The sequence below is a fragment of the Eurosta solidaginis genome, chromosome 5 (genome assembly GCF_040869045.1).
Source record: "Eurosta solidaginis isolate ZX-2024a chromosome 5, ASM4086904v1, whole genome shotgun sequence".
Classification (NCBI taxonomy): domain Eukaryota; kingdom Metazoa; phylum Arthropoda; class Insecta; order Diptera; family Tephritidae; genus Eurosta; species Eurosta solidaginis.
In genome coordinates, this window is record NC_090323.1 from 115,438,983 (window position 1) to 115,455,353 (window position 16,371).

General features: G+C 38.5%; 1 protein-coding gene across 5 annotated transcripts in view; it reads right to left on the reverse strand.

Annotated features, from left to right (window-relative positions):
* LOC137253953 (SANT and BTB domain regulator of class switch recombination) overlaps positions 1-16,371 on the reverse strand; it is a 474,140-nt gene that overhangs the window by 72,899 nt on the left and 384,870 nt on the right. The gene's annotated exons all lie outside the window — the stretch shown is intronic.

The window sequence follows — 16,371 nt, forward strand, 5'->3', positions numbered from 1 at the left end:
ATCGGTTGCATGGAGGATATATGCTATGGTGGTCCTATCCGGCCGGTTCCGGCAAATGTCTATTCGGACACCCAAATACACCCACTCACCAATTTTATCAAGATATCTCAAAAATTGAGGGACTAGTTTGCGTACAAACAGACGGACGGACAGACGGACATGGCTAAATCAACTCAGCTCTTCATCCTGATTATTTCGGTATACTTAATGGTGGGTCTATCTATTTAAGGACTTACAGCTTTGGGTTTCGTGACGAAATTAATATACCACTTCATTTTCATGAAAGGTATAAAAATAGGTAGCTACTTTGTGTGAGGATGCAAAGTTTCACGTTTTTTGTGGTCTGCATGTAAAAACTATGACTAAGAATCACGTATTTCAACAATATATGACGTAGACGTAACTATTTGATGGAATTTTGAAGCTTCTAGCCGAAAAAAGGGGCAAAAATGACAGTTTATATGGGGTATATAATATATATATTACCGATCTCTATGATTTTTTCAAACAACAATATATACTATATACGTAAGCATTCGTTGAAATTTGAAGCCTCTAGCTCTTAAAATAGGGCAGTAATTACGAAAAGTTTATTATCTGAACAATCGGTTGTGGGGGATACATACTATATATACGACCGATCTCATCAATTTTTTCAGAAAACAATATGTGCAATATACGAAAGTATATGGTGAAGTTCGAAGCTTCAACCTGTTAAATTGAGGAAGATTTGACAAAAATCCTCTTTTTCTGAAAAATCGGTTGCATGGAGGATATATGCTATGGTGGTCCGCTCCGGCAGGTTCCGACAAATGTCTAATCGGACACCTAAGTACACTCGATCACTAAATTTTATCACGATATCTCAAAAATTGAGGGACTAGTTTGCATACAAACAAACAGACGGTCAGACGGGCATCGCTAAATCAACTCAGCTCTTCATCCTGATTATTTCGGTATACTCAATGGTGGGTCCATCTATTTTCCTGTAAGGACTTACAGTTTTGGGATTCGTGACTAAATTAATGTACCATTTCATTTTCATGAAAGGTATAAAAATAGGTTGGTACTTTGTGTGAGGATGCAAAGATTCACGTTTTTTGTGGTCTGCATGTAAAAACTATGACTAAGGATCACGTATTTCAACAATATATGACGTAGACATTATTACTTGATGAAATTTGACGAAATTTAAAGCTTCTAGCCGTAAAAAAGGGGCAAAATGCCAGTTTATATGGGGTATATAATACATATACTACCGATCTCTATGATTTTTTCAAATAACAATATATGCTATATACGTAAGCATTTGGTGAAAGTTGAAACTTCTAGCTGTTAAAATGGGGCAGAAATTGCGAAAAGTTTTATATATATATATATGTATACTGTATATATATATATATACCACCATATATATACTATATATACCACTGATCTCTATGATTTTTTCAAACAACAATATATACTGTAACGAATTTAGGGAAACTCCGCTTATTTTACACCTTCTACTAACTTTCGTATCGCTAAATTGTTGAATAAATAACTCCAATATTGAATAATGCAAAATGTTCTTTATTAGCTTACTTTGAAAGTACTTCACAATGACACTTATACTTCGCAACCATATATACATATAACACTTCTATATCAATACCTTCCTATTTTGTGCAAATTTGCTGAAACTGTGCAAATGTATGTTCTGCTTTGTTAGTGTTAGGTAATTGTAGTAGTGTGTGTAAAAAAAGTATTAAAGGGGTGACAACGGGTTTTGTCCAATACCCAGAAAAAAAGTTGATTTTGTCCCATGGTGTTATTATTATAAATACCAAACAACAGGTTTGACTCACTTATTTACTTTGACTTCCCCTATTCATGATATTTGGCATATCTTTATTAACTTTTCAATGCAAACCCTGCAATTTTTCCTCCAAAAATATCATGAGTTTCAGGTCTAAGTATAATAAGAATCAGGTAAAATAACAGTTGCAATAAATATTGAAAGTGCTATAACTTCTTTGTTTATTATTTTAGTAATATGGTTTCAAAGCAACATTTTCTTGTATTTTTTAGTACTTTCGTTTGGTAAGGAAAAAAACGTACATTAGGGGGGCCTTCTTAAGACCAAAATAATGACATATCAATTTTAAAAATCGGACGTCAAATAACCAAGTTACAACGAAAAAACTGTTTCGGTTGTATTTCGAAGGATCAAAAAAAATTAAAAAAAAACAATTTTTTTTTCTTCTGCTTCATATTTCCATACAAATATTAAAAATAAATTCTAAAAACAACCGGATTTTAGATGGGTCGACACATTTAAAATCCGGCAATAAAATAATAAAATAAATAAAATAAACAAGATAAATAAAATAAGTAAAATTTAAAAATTCTATATCTTAAAATTTAAAATTTTGAAAAAGGACGTATACAAAAACAAAAAATATATGTAAAATGTAAACATTTTTGAAAAAAAGGGATATGCATTAAAATATAAACAATAAAAACATCAAGGTCAGCAGATCAAAAGCAAAGAAAACAACCTCTTTCACTACAATATCAAGTAACAAAATCATTGAAAATACGACAAAGAGTCTTATACAATTGTCCACAAAACAATTATATAACACTCTTTTTTCTAAGGCGTCATACGTCATACCCACTGTAATGTAGCATTATGCTTCATACCCACTGTAACACACTTGCAATAATACGTATCATGAACTCCAAATATATTTTAGTAATAATCGTATTACAATATTTTCCAACATAAATTATTGAACTAACCCAGACATCAATGGAATGCCGAATATGAAACCCTTATCCGTTCACAGCTAATAAATTACTTATTACATACAACCCATTATGGGAACTAACTAAAATACTCACATCGATATTCCAACGTTGCGAACAGGCATACAAACTTACAAACTTACGTGTATGCATAGCATTAACCAAAGTACTCACATTGATCTGCTGACGTAGCTAAATAACATATACAAAACTACATGTATAGAGTCATGCATACAAAACTACATGCTACATGTATACAAACTTACATGTACTCATACCCCATTTTCAATGTACATATTTTTAGTTATTAGTATTAAGATATTTATGAATGTATAGGTTAAGTAAATTAATATATAAGACAAAGAATTTATTGAATAAACAGAGATTTAATGTTTGCACATCGAAGTCGTAAATTCGTTTCATTTTCTCCAAACATTTCACCATGTCCGTCCGTCCGTCCGTCCGTCTGTCCGTTAACACGATAACTTGAGTAAATTTTGAGGTATCTTGATGAAATTTGGTATTTAGGTTCCTGGGCGCTTAACTCAGATCGCTATTTAAAATGAACGATATCGGACTATAACCACGCCCACTTTTTCGATATCGAAAATTTCGAAAAACCGAAAAAATGCGATAATTCACCAATTAAATTCAATTGGTAGGTGGGTTTACCTTATGACGCAGAATAGAAAAGTAGTAAGTTTTTGGACAATGGGCTTGGCACCGCCCACTTTTAAAAGAAGGTAATTTAAAAGTTTTGCAAGCTGTAATTTGGCAGTCGTTGAAGATATCATGATGAAATTTGGCAGGAACGTTACTACTATTACTATACATGTGCTAAATAAAAATGAGCAAAATCGGATGAAGAACACGATCACTTTTTAAAAAAAAAATTTTTTAAGTCAAATTTTAACAAAAAATTTAATACCTTTACTGTATGTGAGTAAATTGTGTCAACATTCAACTCCAGTAATGATGTGGTGCAACAAAATACAAAAATAAAAGAAAATTTCAAAATGGTCGTGGCTCTGCCCATTTTCATTTAGTTTGTCTAGGATACTTTTAGTGCCATAAGTCGAACAAAAATTTACCTATCCTTCTGAAATTTGGTACGGGAATAGATTCTATAACGGTAACTGTTTTGTGTGAAAATGGGCGAAATCGGTTCAAGCCACGCCCAGTTTTTAAACATAGTCCACCGTCTGTCCTTCCACTCGGCCGTTAACACGATAACTTGAGCAAAAACCGAAATATCTTTACTAACCTTAGTCCACGCACTTGTCTTAACTCACTTTATCTTGGTATAAAAAATGGCCGAAATCCGACTATAACCAATCCCAGTTTTTCGATATCGAAAATTACGAAAAATGAAAAAAATGCCATAATTCTATACCAAATACGAAAAAAAGGGTGAAACATGGTAATTTGATTGGTTTATTGACGCAAAATATAACTTTAGAAAAACTTTGTAAAATGGGTGTGACGCCTACCATATTAAGTAGAAGAAAATGGAAAAGTTCTGCAGGGCGAAATCAACAGCCCTTGGAATCTTGGCAGGAATACTGTTCGTGGTATTGCATATATAAATAAATTAGCAGTATCCGACAGATGATTTTCTGGATCACCCTGTTCCACATTTTGGTCGATATCGCGAAAACGCCTTCACACATACAACTACCACCACTCCCTTTTAAAAGCCTCATTAATACCTTTAATTTGATACCCATATCGCACATATACATTATAGAGTCACCCCTGGTCCACCTTTATGGCGATATATGGAAAAGGCGTCCACATATAGAACTAAGGCCCACTCATTACACCATTCATTAACACCATTCATTTCGTACCCATATCGTACAAACATTCTAGAGTCACCCTTGGCCCTTTATGGCGATATCTCCAAAAGGCGTCCACCTTCGGTGTCCCACTCGCTTTTAAAATGTTCATCAACACCTTTCATTTGATACCCATATCCTACAAACACATTCTAGTCACCCCTGGTCCACCTTTATGGCGATATCTGGAAACGGCGTCCACCTATGGAACTAAGGATCACTCCCTTTTAAAATACTCATTAACACCTTTCATTTGATACCCATATCGTACAAACATATTCTGGAGTCACCCCTGGTCCACCTTTATGGCGATATCTCGAAAAGGCGTTCACCTATAGAACTAAGGCCCATTCCGTTTTAAAATACTCATTAAAACATTTCATTTGATGCCGATATCGTAAAAGCACATTCTAGAGTCACCCCTGGCCCACTTTTGTGGCGATATCTTGAAAATGCGTCCACCTATAGAACTAAGGATCACTCCCTTTTAAAATACTCATTACCACCTTTCATTTGATATCCATATCGTGCAAACACATTCTAGAGTCACCCCTGGCCCACCATAATGGAGATATCTCGAAAAGCAGTCCACCTATAGACCTAAGGCCCACTCCCTTTTAAAATGCTCAGTAACACCTTTCGTTTGTCACCCATATCGTACAAACAAATTCTAGAGTCACCCCTGGTCCATTATGGCGATATCTCGAAAACGCCTTCACATATACAACTAAGGCACACACATTTTTAAAATACTCATTAACACCTATCATTTGATACCTATATCGTACAAACAAATTCTAGAGTCAGCCCTGGTCCACCTTTATGGCGTCCATCCATAGAACTATGGCCTACTCTCTCTTAAAATACTCTTTAATACCTTCCATTTGATACACATGTCATACAAACACATTCCAGGGATACCCTAGGTGCATTTTCCTACATGGTGATTTTCGCTTATTTTGTCTCCATAGCTCTCAACTGAGTATCTAGTGTTCGGTTACACCCGAACTTAGCCTTCCTTACTTGTTTTAGTTTCATTTATATCGTTATCAATTTTGAATGAATACATTTTTGCTCTTAAACCTATAAACTCTTTTATTAACTTCCCATTATATTCATCCTTCATCATACCTAGAACCTTCTTATTCAAATGAGAAAATTATAAATATTTTCCTTTGGGTATGAGGATGTATCGAAAAATTTTGAAATATCATCACCAATATCATTATAAAAATCATCAGTTTGAATATCATATATGAACGAATCAGTATCCATATAATTCAAAGCAATATTATTTTTATATTTCTCTTTGATATAATCATAATGAAAACTATACATTTTAAATTTAGACAGTTCTAATACGGTAAAACCAATATGTATCGGTTTATTGTACAGAGTTGACACTTGTTTCAATTGAATCGATATTAAATTAGAAAATTTGCTTGGATTATGAAAATTTGGTTTTGCTATTAAGGTCCTAGCACCTAATTTTTTCCTACCTCTTCCCCCAATACTAGTATTTTCGCAATTTTGTACTAATTTAACATGTACTCTTTTATCAACATTTTCCATAGTTTTCCCATACACAGCATTATCCAATAATTTAAAGAAATTTTCCTCACAGTTATTTGCTGCTAATTTTCTATGATAATTATTTAAATCAATATATTTTTTTTAACCAATCTGATTGATTAAATTGTAGAATTCTATGAACTTTTTTTAATACAAGACCATGTTTAATACATTATTGTAAATTTCTATTAATAATAATATATTTTATTTTGTTTCTCAAATCACCAATCAACTTTGAGTTTTTCATTGAGCCAACTTTTTTATTTTCAAAACAAAATGGTAAATCATTATGAATATTGTGAGTGGTTATGGTATAATCTAAATCTACTTCTAATTATTTTTGGGCTTGCAGCCCCAGCGCACGCACACTCACAAACAATAAAAACTAATTTTATTTTCTTTCGATTTAGTTAGTTTTATTTAAATTTCTTTATTTGTATTTTAAATGTCACTTAGTCTTTTAAGTTTTCTTCAATTAACGTATGTAGAGTTTTTATTAGTTGCGGTTACAATAACCAAGCGCATTTTAACACAATATCGCGTTGTTGACTAGGTGCCGGTTCACTTCAAACTGAAAATTAAAAACTTAACTGCGCTTCCACCAGCAACCATCTCGGTATGCATTTTTGCGCATAACGGGAAAATCGTATGATGCGATGACGTGATAGATTCGAGTGACGGGAGATTCAGCCAATCAGAATTCTCTCCGTCATTCGCCTCTTTCACCCAGTAATGCCAAGTGCATACATGCATGATTGCATGTGGGGGTGATGCCAGCTATTTTAGTTTTTAGTTTTATTTTTAGTTTTTAGTTGGCTGGCACTACATCACACTACAGTCACTTAAATACTTATTGTTAGCAAATGATTGGGTGCCTTTCATGGGGGTGTTTGCGCCTTGTACTCACCGGCGTCACCCCAAACCGTCGACTCGTAGGTGTTTTTACACCCTCCCTCCCTCATGTAGGGGCGGAGCCTCCTCATGGTGGCACCTAGTAACACTTCGGCGGCTAATTCGAGCGGCGACCTCTCTTCCCACTCCCCTCAAACCCTTTTTCCTTTTTCTCTCCCCTTCTCCTTAATTGGGCTGGATCAAGGTGTTATACGACCCGTGTCGAGGATCAGCCTGGTTGGGGGCCCATAAATAGCCCAGTCGTTAACGGAGTGCATCGAATACCGGGCGACCTTCGATGCTATTAAGCCTTACCCGGACATCGCGGATCTCTGTCCGGGTGGACCTTTCCCCTTCTCCGCTACTCGTGGGTTTATAGTATGGAGGAAAAATTTTTAAAAAATTGTAAGGAGGGCGACTCTCCAAAGAAGAAGTCGTTAGGAGCTTGCTCCGCAAAGGCTACGGCTCAGCCGGGCCTAAAACTAGCTGAGAAAACTCCTCAGGATCCCGAAACAGCAGTGGAAGTGGATTGAGGCAGAGCTCGCTACTGTGGCCGTTAAGGTCAAAAAAGATAACCCTGGTCCGCCGCCTTCTTATACCGATGCGGGGTGGTTCCAGGGCAATATAAAACTAATTGCGTGTGACGATGCCAGGTCGGCGAAGCTTTATAAAGCCGCCGTTTCGCTGATAGGGCAGGTGTATACGGGCGCGCGCCTCAAGGTAGTGGAGGCGTGTGACATCCCCTCACGACCAAGGGCGCGAGCCTGGGTTCCAGTGACGCCAACGGACCCCGCTGATATCCTGGAACTGCTCCAGGAGTACAACCCGGGTCTACCGACCCAAAACTGGAAGGTTGTTAACGTGGAGAAGATTGAACGGGCCACGATGCAGATAGTCCTGCTGCTCGACAGCGCAAGCGTCGAAGCGTTGAAAAGGCAGGATTTCAGGGTAAGCTACGGCTTCAAAAATATAAGCCTTAAGGTTTATAGGGCTGACGTCGAAGCCTTGGTAAACCTTGCATCTTGTACGGAGGTGGCTGAACTCCCCCCCCCCCCCCCCCCCCCCAGTGAAGACGAGATGGAGGTAGACGAGGGCGAAGAAGCTGGTGGCTATGCTTCGGCAAGTTCGAGCGGAAGCTTGGCTCTCAGAGGATTGTACTCTGAGGGTCAGCTTCTGGAGGATGGCGATTCCGATGCGACGCTCACGGAGGAGAGCACAATCAAGCAGTGATCCGGGTCCTCCAAATAAACCTGCATCACTGCAAAGCAGCATCAGCTGCACTCTTCCTGCACCTGTCTTCAGATGTGGTAGACATCGTTCTAGTCCAGGAGCCGTGGATCACTGGCAATAGGATCTGTGGCCTGCGGACACCAGCGTATAAGCTTTATAGCGCTCAGGAAAAGGGTAATCCTCGCACATGTATATTGGCTAAGTCTACTCTTAATGTTTTTCTTCTACCCAACTATAGCGATGGGGATTTGACAGCGGTCAGCGTCGAGGGGCTAGGGAGGAGCTTTAAACTTACCTCCTTCTACCTAGCGTACGATCACTAAGGCTCATTACCACCGGCTAATTTCAAGGAGTTCGTGAGAGCGGCAAATCCACGAAACGACTTTATGTTGCTCGGAGGCGACGCCAATGCTCATCACACCCAGTCGGGCAGCAGAGATACAAATGACCGAGGTGAGTCTCTATTCAACTATCTGTTAGGTACTAACCTGAGTATATGTAATAGGGGAAATGATCCCACTTTCATTACGAGGAACCGCAAAGAGGTCCTTGACATAACACTGGTCACAGACTCTTTCAGTGACCTTATCGTTTCATGGAGGGTTCTAACGGAGCACTCCTTTTCTGACCATAGATATATAAGTTTTTCTATATCGCAGGCGCACGCAAGTCCTAAGTATATGCAAAATATTAGAAGAACTAACTGGGGCTACTATAAGAAGATTGTAGGTAAAAAGCTATCTGAGCAGGCAGGAGTCCCAGAAAGCGAGGAGGAGCTGGACGTGTTTGTAAACAATTTCAGTCAAAATTGCAGGAATGCTTTAGATAGGGCTTGCCCCGCTAAAAAGGTTTTGGACACTCACAAACCACCATGGTGGTCGTCTGATCTTGATAAACTTAGAAAGTCATGTAGGGCGGCCTTCAATAAAGCAAAGCATGATGGACATGAATCCTCATGGGCTGCTTATAAAGCATAATATATATAAAAAAGCAATCCGGAATGGAAAGCGATCCTCCTGGAGGGATTTCTGCGGCAGGATTGAATCCGCATCCGCGGCCTCCCGGTTAAGGAAAGTGCTATCGAAATCTCCAACTCAGCTAAGTTACGTCCAAAAGCCGGATGGGCACTGGACGGACTCCAGCGCTGAAACCATAAACCTGCTAATGGATACGCACTTCCCAGCAGGAGCGGGCGTGTCTTCAAGTATTGTCATCGGAGGGTCATCTAATGATCAGCTGATAAGCGAACTCACAGATGATAAAAGGATAGATTGGGCTTTACAGACCTTCAAGCCCTAGAAATCGCCGGGGCCAGATGGAATTTTTCCGGCTCAGCTCCAGTATACTGCCGAACTTATAAGGCCCTGGATTAAAGGGATGTTTATAGGTTATCTTAGGCTAAATTACATACCAGTATCGTGGAGGGAAGTCAACGTGGTCTTTATCCCCAAGGCACAGGGAAACCCTCCCACTCTAAACCAAATGATTATAGGCCTATAAGCTTATCTTCTTTTCTGCTTAAAGCGCTTGAAAGACTTCTAGAGGACCACATCAGGAGGAGGATTGAGCCGTCGCTTCTTTCGCAAGCACAGCATGCCTATACTAAGGGCAGGTCAACTAACACGGCCTTGCACTCACTGGTATCCGCTATCGAAAGGTCACTAGACCTCAAGGAATACACATTGGTGGCATTTCTAGATATAGTGGATGCTTTCAACAACGGTCTCCCTGAGTCCATCACCTCGGCGCTGACCGATCTGGGGGTGGACGCATGCCTGGTGGAGTTTATATACAATCTGCTTACGCGTAGGCAGATTAGAATTGAGCTAGGTGGATGCGTGATCCGCAGACCGGTCGGCAGAGGCACTCCGCAGGGAGGTGTTCTCTATCCGCTACTTTGGGTGGTTACCGTCAACCAACTACTCCGCCTCATGGAATCGGAAGGTCACCAAGTGATCGCGTATGCAGATGACATCTGCGTCACCATGCGGGGAAAATTTCCGCAAACTCTTTGCAACCTAATGGAAGGGGCACTATCCAAAATCTTGCACTGGGCCACAGCCACAGGCTTGGAAGTCAACCCGGACAAAACCGAGCTTGTCCTCTTCACGAGGAGGTATAAGGTGCCAAATCTAACGCCGCCAAGAATTGGGGTACGTTTTTAGCGTTTAGCGATCGAGTCAAGTATTTGGGAATCATTCTGGATAGGAAGCTATTATGGAGTGACCATATAGTGGAGCGATGCAAGAAGGCAGCAGCAGCGCTGTTCACCTGCAAGAGGGCAATTGGCACCTCCTGGGGATTCTCCCCCAAGGTGACATACTGGATTTATACAGCCATTGTGCGCCCGATTCTTCTTTATGGTGCCTTGGTCTGGTGGCCTGCACTAGCTAAAACTACCTATCTTAAGACGCTTCAAAAGGTGCAACGGAGTTCGGAGCTCTGCATCACCGGGGCTCTCGGCTCCACTCCTTCTGAAGCACTCAACACAATGCTATACCTTCCACCTCTTGACCTGGTGGCGAAGGAAATAGCGGCCATCGCCGCTCTACGCATAAGGGAAACAGATCTCTGGTCAAATGGATCTAGTGGACACGCGACAATCCTGGGCACGAGCGCCCCAGTCCCAATACCGGCGCGCACTGACTACTGCACGCCAAATAACGTCTTCGTTAAAAATTATAGTATATATATACCATCGCGACAGGACTGGAATACCAGGCAACATACGGTACCGGGTGCCATCAACATATTCACGGATGGTTCTAAGCTTGACGGGAAAGTGGGAGCAGGCCTTTTTTCGCCGGATCTGGGTCTAGAGGTCTTTTTTCGCCTACCAGATCACTGTAGTGTTTACCAAGAGGAAATGCTGGCAATACACAGGGCTGTGAACCATCTCAGGTGTATGCCTAAGGATGGTAAACGGGTGTTTATTTTCTCTGACAGCCAGGCCGCATTAAAGGCCCTGGACTTATTCGTCGACAACGCAAAGTCGGCCACTGAATGCCGCAGATCTCTTAACGAGATGGCTCAGCACTTCAGTATCAGCCTTATATGGGTACCTGGGCACAGGGATATTGAAGGCAATTCCAGAGCAGACGAGCTGGCCAGAAGAGGCACCACCGACCATATCCTTCCGGGAAATGATTCGGTAAGCATACCCATTGCCTCTTTCAGGCTACGTGTGAGCACAAGCACTTTAAGAATCGCAAATGGACTATGGTCAGCCATATCTTCGTGTGAGACATCCAGGCAAACCTGGCCCTCATATGACAAGGGGCGCACAGAAGCGCTTCTGACTTTAAACAAATCAGCTCTATCGTCCCTGATAAGGGTTCTAACAGGGCATTGCTTAATTGGCACGCACGGTGCTAGAATGGGGGTAGCGACCTTCGACTATTGTCGCAGCTGCAGATGTACAGAAGAGGAAGAGAGCGTCCAGCACCTTCTCTGTCACTGTCCAGCGCTTAGTAGGCATAGGATGGCTATCCTCGGTAAACCTTTTCTACATGACCTCGCTGAGGTCTCTTGCTATGAAGTAAAGGCTCTGGCAAAATTTATAATTTCCACGAGGTGGTTTGACCCGCTTTAGGCAGGGTAGGGGTCCTTTTTTGAGACCGTACAGGGTATTACAATGGGCCCATTGGTGGCCTAAGTAGTGAGCTTGTTACCATAGTAATCAGCTGAGCCCTTGCAACCTAACCTAACCTAGCAACTGAACGCCGTTTGCAACATTGAACAATCCCGCCCATAATACCCGAAATTATAAAATTATGCATGTTTTCATCAGTAAAAAATTCTATTTCTATTCTAGTTATTTTAAGCATTGCGTCCCAAGATAATCCTGGAGATGTATAATATTGACAAGGGTCTAGTCGATAAATTCCTTTACATAATTTTCTAAAATTTTCAAAAATGTCACTGAGGAGTAGCACATCTACTTTTAGATATAATAATAAATAATCTAATAAATTGGAACAATTAAATGTTGTCCAAACAATTTGTGTATGCTGATAATCATCGATACTACACGATTCATTTGATAATTTATTAAAGAAAAGTGAACGATCAGGTAATTGTGTTTCATTGAGACTTTCTTCTGAATCTAAGTAGTCATATGGAAAAATACCTTTACGTTTCATTAAATCAAAATGAAGATCGTTGGGGAAATAAGCCTTTGTTATTTCTAAATCATTATTATTTAAATTCTTAGCTAAACTGTCTAAGCTAGAAGGCATGAATCGAAATGAATCTAAAAACCTAAGTTCAATGGTATCTTTATTATTAACATATATTCTCTTTGATATTGAAATATACAACTCTTTTTTTAAGGGAATAATATTTATATCCCCCTCTACAGATGACAACTCTTTAATAAATAAATGACAATCATATTTAGATAAATTATGAAAAAATAAAAAAAAATAAATAAATGTAAGGCGCGATAACCTCCGAAGAGATCTAAGGCCGAGCTTCTCTTCCAATTTGCGTCGTGCTCCTCCTGATTTTCCCTACAAATTGGCCGGACGGGACCCACATGTTTTATGCCGACTCCGACCGGCATCTGCAAAGCAGATGAGTTTTCACTGAGAGCTTTTCATGGCAGAAATACACCCGGAGTGCTTGCCAAACACTGCCGAGGGGCGACCCCGCTTAGAAAAATTTTCTTCTAATTGAAAAATCTTATTTCTAAAATTTTGATGTTGAAAAAATACTGGAACAAAATTTGATACCTGATATTCTAAATTACATTCATTATGTGCTTGACTTCTATATTCACCAGTTAAATGGAAATGGTCTGCTACCCTATCATTTAATAAAAGTTCCATTCCACAAATATGACAAACTATATCCTTGTTTTGACGTCTAAGTTGATTGGCAGTTAATGGATGCATTCTAAGTATTTTACTCAAATATAGGTGGTAAATATCTAAAACATTATCGAAAATACTTTTAAAAAAATGTTTTGGAGCATCAACACCGCTATATATTTTAAAACGATTCAGTTTTTTATTATATGAGCACTTAATAAAATAACAATAGGCATAAGGAATATGTTCTTGTACACATTGAGTTCTACTAGAATTTTGAATATCTATTGGTTTTAGAATACATTCGAAATGTGCATATATAGTAAATGGTACATCTAATTTTTTTTTGAAATTTTCAAATTTTAGCATTCTTTTCTCAGGTGTAGGCACGCGTGTTACAATTTTCCTACAATGCTTTTATGGGTTATTTTTCTTCCTTATCAAAATGTATTAGACATGTATTGCAAAAATATAATTTATGTCCATCTCTTGCAACTTGATGCCCCATTAATCTACTTAAATTTTTTACCCAAACATAATGGCTTTCATTGAAATCATCACTGTATAAAGAAATAAGATTAATATGATGTGATTTTTCTTCTTTTGTTAAATAATAGGGTCCTATTACCAAATTGTCGCATTTACACTAATATCTGGATTATTTGATTCAAATATTTCAATATCGTTTATTTGTAATGGGAAATTTAAATTTCCAAATTGACTACTTTATCATTAATTAAAGTTATAATGGAATCTTGGATATTTCTAATGTGATATGAAGAACACCTTTTTCTATTTTTTGAGGGTTGGTAAAGAGATGAAATTTTGGCCCACTTAAAGCAATATATATCATTGTTAACAATGTTAATACAAGCTTTTTTATCTGCTATTACTTTTGGTAGTGGTATATATAATGAGCCTCTAATTGGTTGATATTTATTTATGTTTATTTCTAGATGGATAATTTCACTTAGACTCTAACCCCTATCTCGCTCTTGAAATGTTTTCATTTTTTCAATAAATTTACTAAACTTTTCCTAAATTATTTCACCAACATTATTGTTCTCCATAAATGCTTCAGTCATTAGTGTTTGGTGTGACATTATAGCGAATTATTCAATATTTTCTTTTATTTGAATATATTTACAAAATAACTCAAAGTTAAATTTGATGCTTTCATGCTTTTCTATAGATTTCTCTAAAAGTGCAGATAATTCGTTAAAATGTTTTTCAAAAAAATGTTCAACCATTAAATCATTGGGTTGATCGTTTTCCAAAACGTAAGTCTCAATACGATTATTAAACATGGCGTAATACATTTAACATTACTATTTACATTATGCATACAATTTTTTTATGTATATTTGTTCTCAAGTGTGCTGTCCATAAATTTTGTTTCACTTGAATATTACACTGCTCGCAAAAAATGGCGGGTTTTTTTATAACTTGATGTTTCATTGCAATATGTCTAACTAAACGCCTCTTCCGAATATATGTCTTTTCACAAGAACTACACGGATGCATTTTTATTTTTTTATTAATTGGCTTTTTCGAGCCTTTTTCCTTTGAAATTGCTTTTAAATCCTTAAGAGCTTGATTCATAATGTGGAATATTCCTTCAATAATCAACGGTGTTAAAGAAGTAACGATGTATAAGTATTAAAGTTTATTACTGTTTATTAGAAGTGATCCTTGTTTAACACGGCTGAAAATCCTTATAAAATGTATATCCGTGAAATATAGATGAGTGCTAAGCGGCTTTAAACAATTTACTACATTTATGTACATTTTAAGCACGCAGATCTATTGTGTTGGGTGCAAACAAAAATAAAAATTATTCCACCTTTCAGCTCGACGTTTCGCCAAATTTCCTTGGCACCTTCAGGAGCGTGACACTGTATTTATTTAATAAGACAAAAAAACAACAAAGAAGACAATCTGCGTAGCTTAAAATATAGATAAATATTATTCAAACAGATCGGAAGAAAATTATATATATAATTTACTACATTGTTTTACTGAAAAGATGTCCAATTTATATACATTGAGACAAGTAGCCCTTATCTAAATGTATGTATATGGATGGGTGCGTCTGTGCCGGTATGTATTGTGCGGTTTGTTGATATATATGTATATATATATATATATATATGCTGTCATGTTTACGGCAAAGCTCTGCTAAAGGTAAAAAGCTCTAAGATTTTTCTTATACACCGCTAAGCTTTTTCTTATGCGCCACCTAGCGGAAGATCAGTCAGAACACGCCACCTAGCAGTGAGATCAGCCAGAACACAAACCGGAAGAACGGATGCGACACCTAGCGGTGAGATCAGCCAGAACACAAACCAGAAGAACGGATGCGACACCTAGCATATATGTGTGTGTGTATATACTTTTGCATGCACCATTTGAGCTAGAACCGGTATTTACATACTACGCGGCTGACGGATTGGCTTCGCATAATCAGTGTCGTTCTGACGCTTCACAACAGTAGTGCGCCCTGGCTTGAAACTACCCTCGCATTCTTTCTGGGAAATCCTTTTCTTCTTTTTTGTGCGTCCATTTGGTTTCGTCAATGCCAGTGTTTCTCTCGCAGGAATCTTTAATTTTGATTTCTTTGGTCCATTCATTCCATCAATCTTTGCTCGATCTACTGCCTTTCACTTTGGTGGTCTTTGTCGAATCGCCTCCACCAGCACTCGCTTACTGCTGAACCCTTTCTCAAATCTGAAGTTAAGTGGTATATCCTGGTTCTTGTAGCGAATATTCCTTCTTTATATGTCGATCATGATGTCGTGGTCAACTAAGAGTCCAACCCCAATATGACTTCATCAACAATCAACAATCTTCCAATTAAGACCTCCCATATCACTTCTCCCTGGACTTGGTTATATTCGCCAGTGACCGTACGCAACCTTGCTCCAGGTTATAGCTTTACTCTCCTGTTGGCCAATTCAGACCGGATTAAGGAACGAGATGCGCCCGTATCTACAGTCAGTACACGCTCCTTGCCATCCACATTTCCTATGACGGTAAGACTGCTCGATTTCCTTCCGTTTTGCGGTACAGATATCATAGGATATTCAATAGCTGGAGCTAGTTCTCGATCTTTACATCTGACTCGCTATTGCGTATCTCCTACAGCTTTGCGTTTACGACCAGCCAAGTTGGAACTACCAGGACCGGTACTGAAATGACGTTCAATGTGACCTCGGTTACCGCACTTGAAACACTTCATA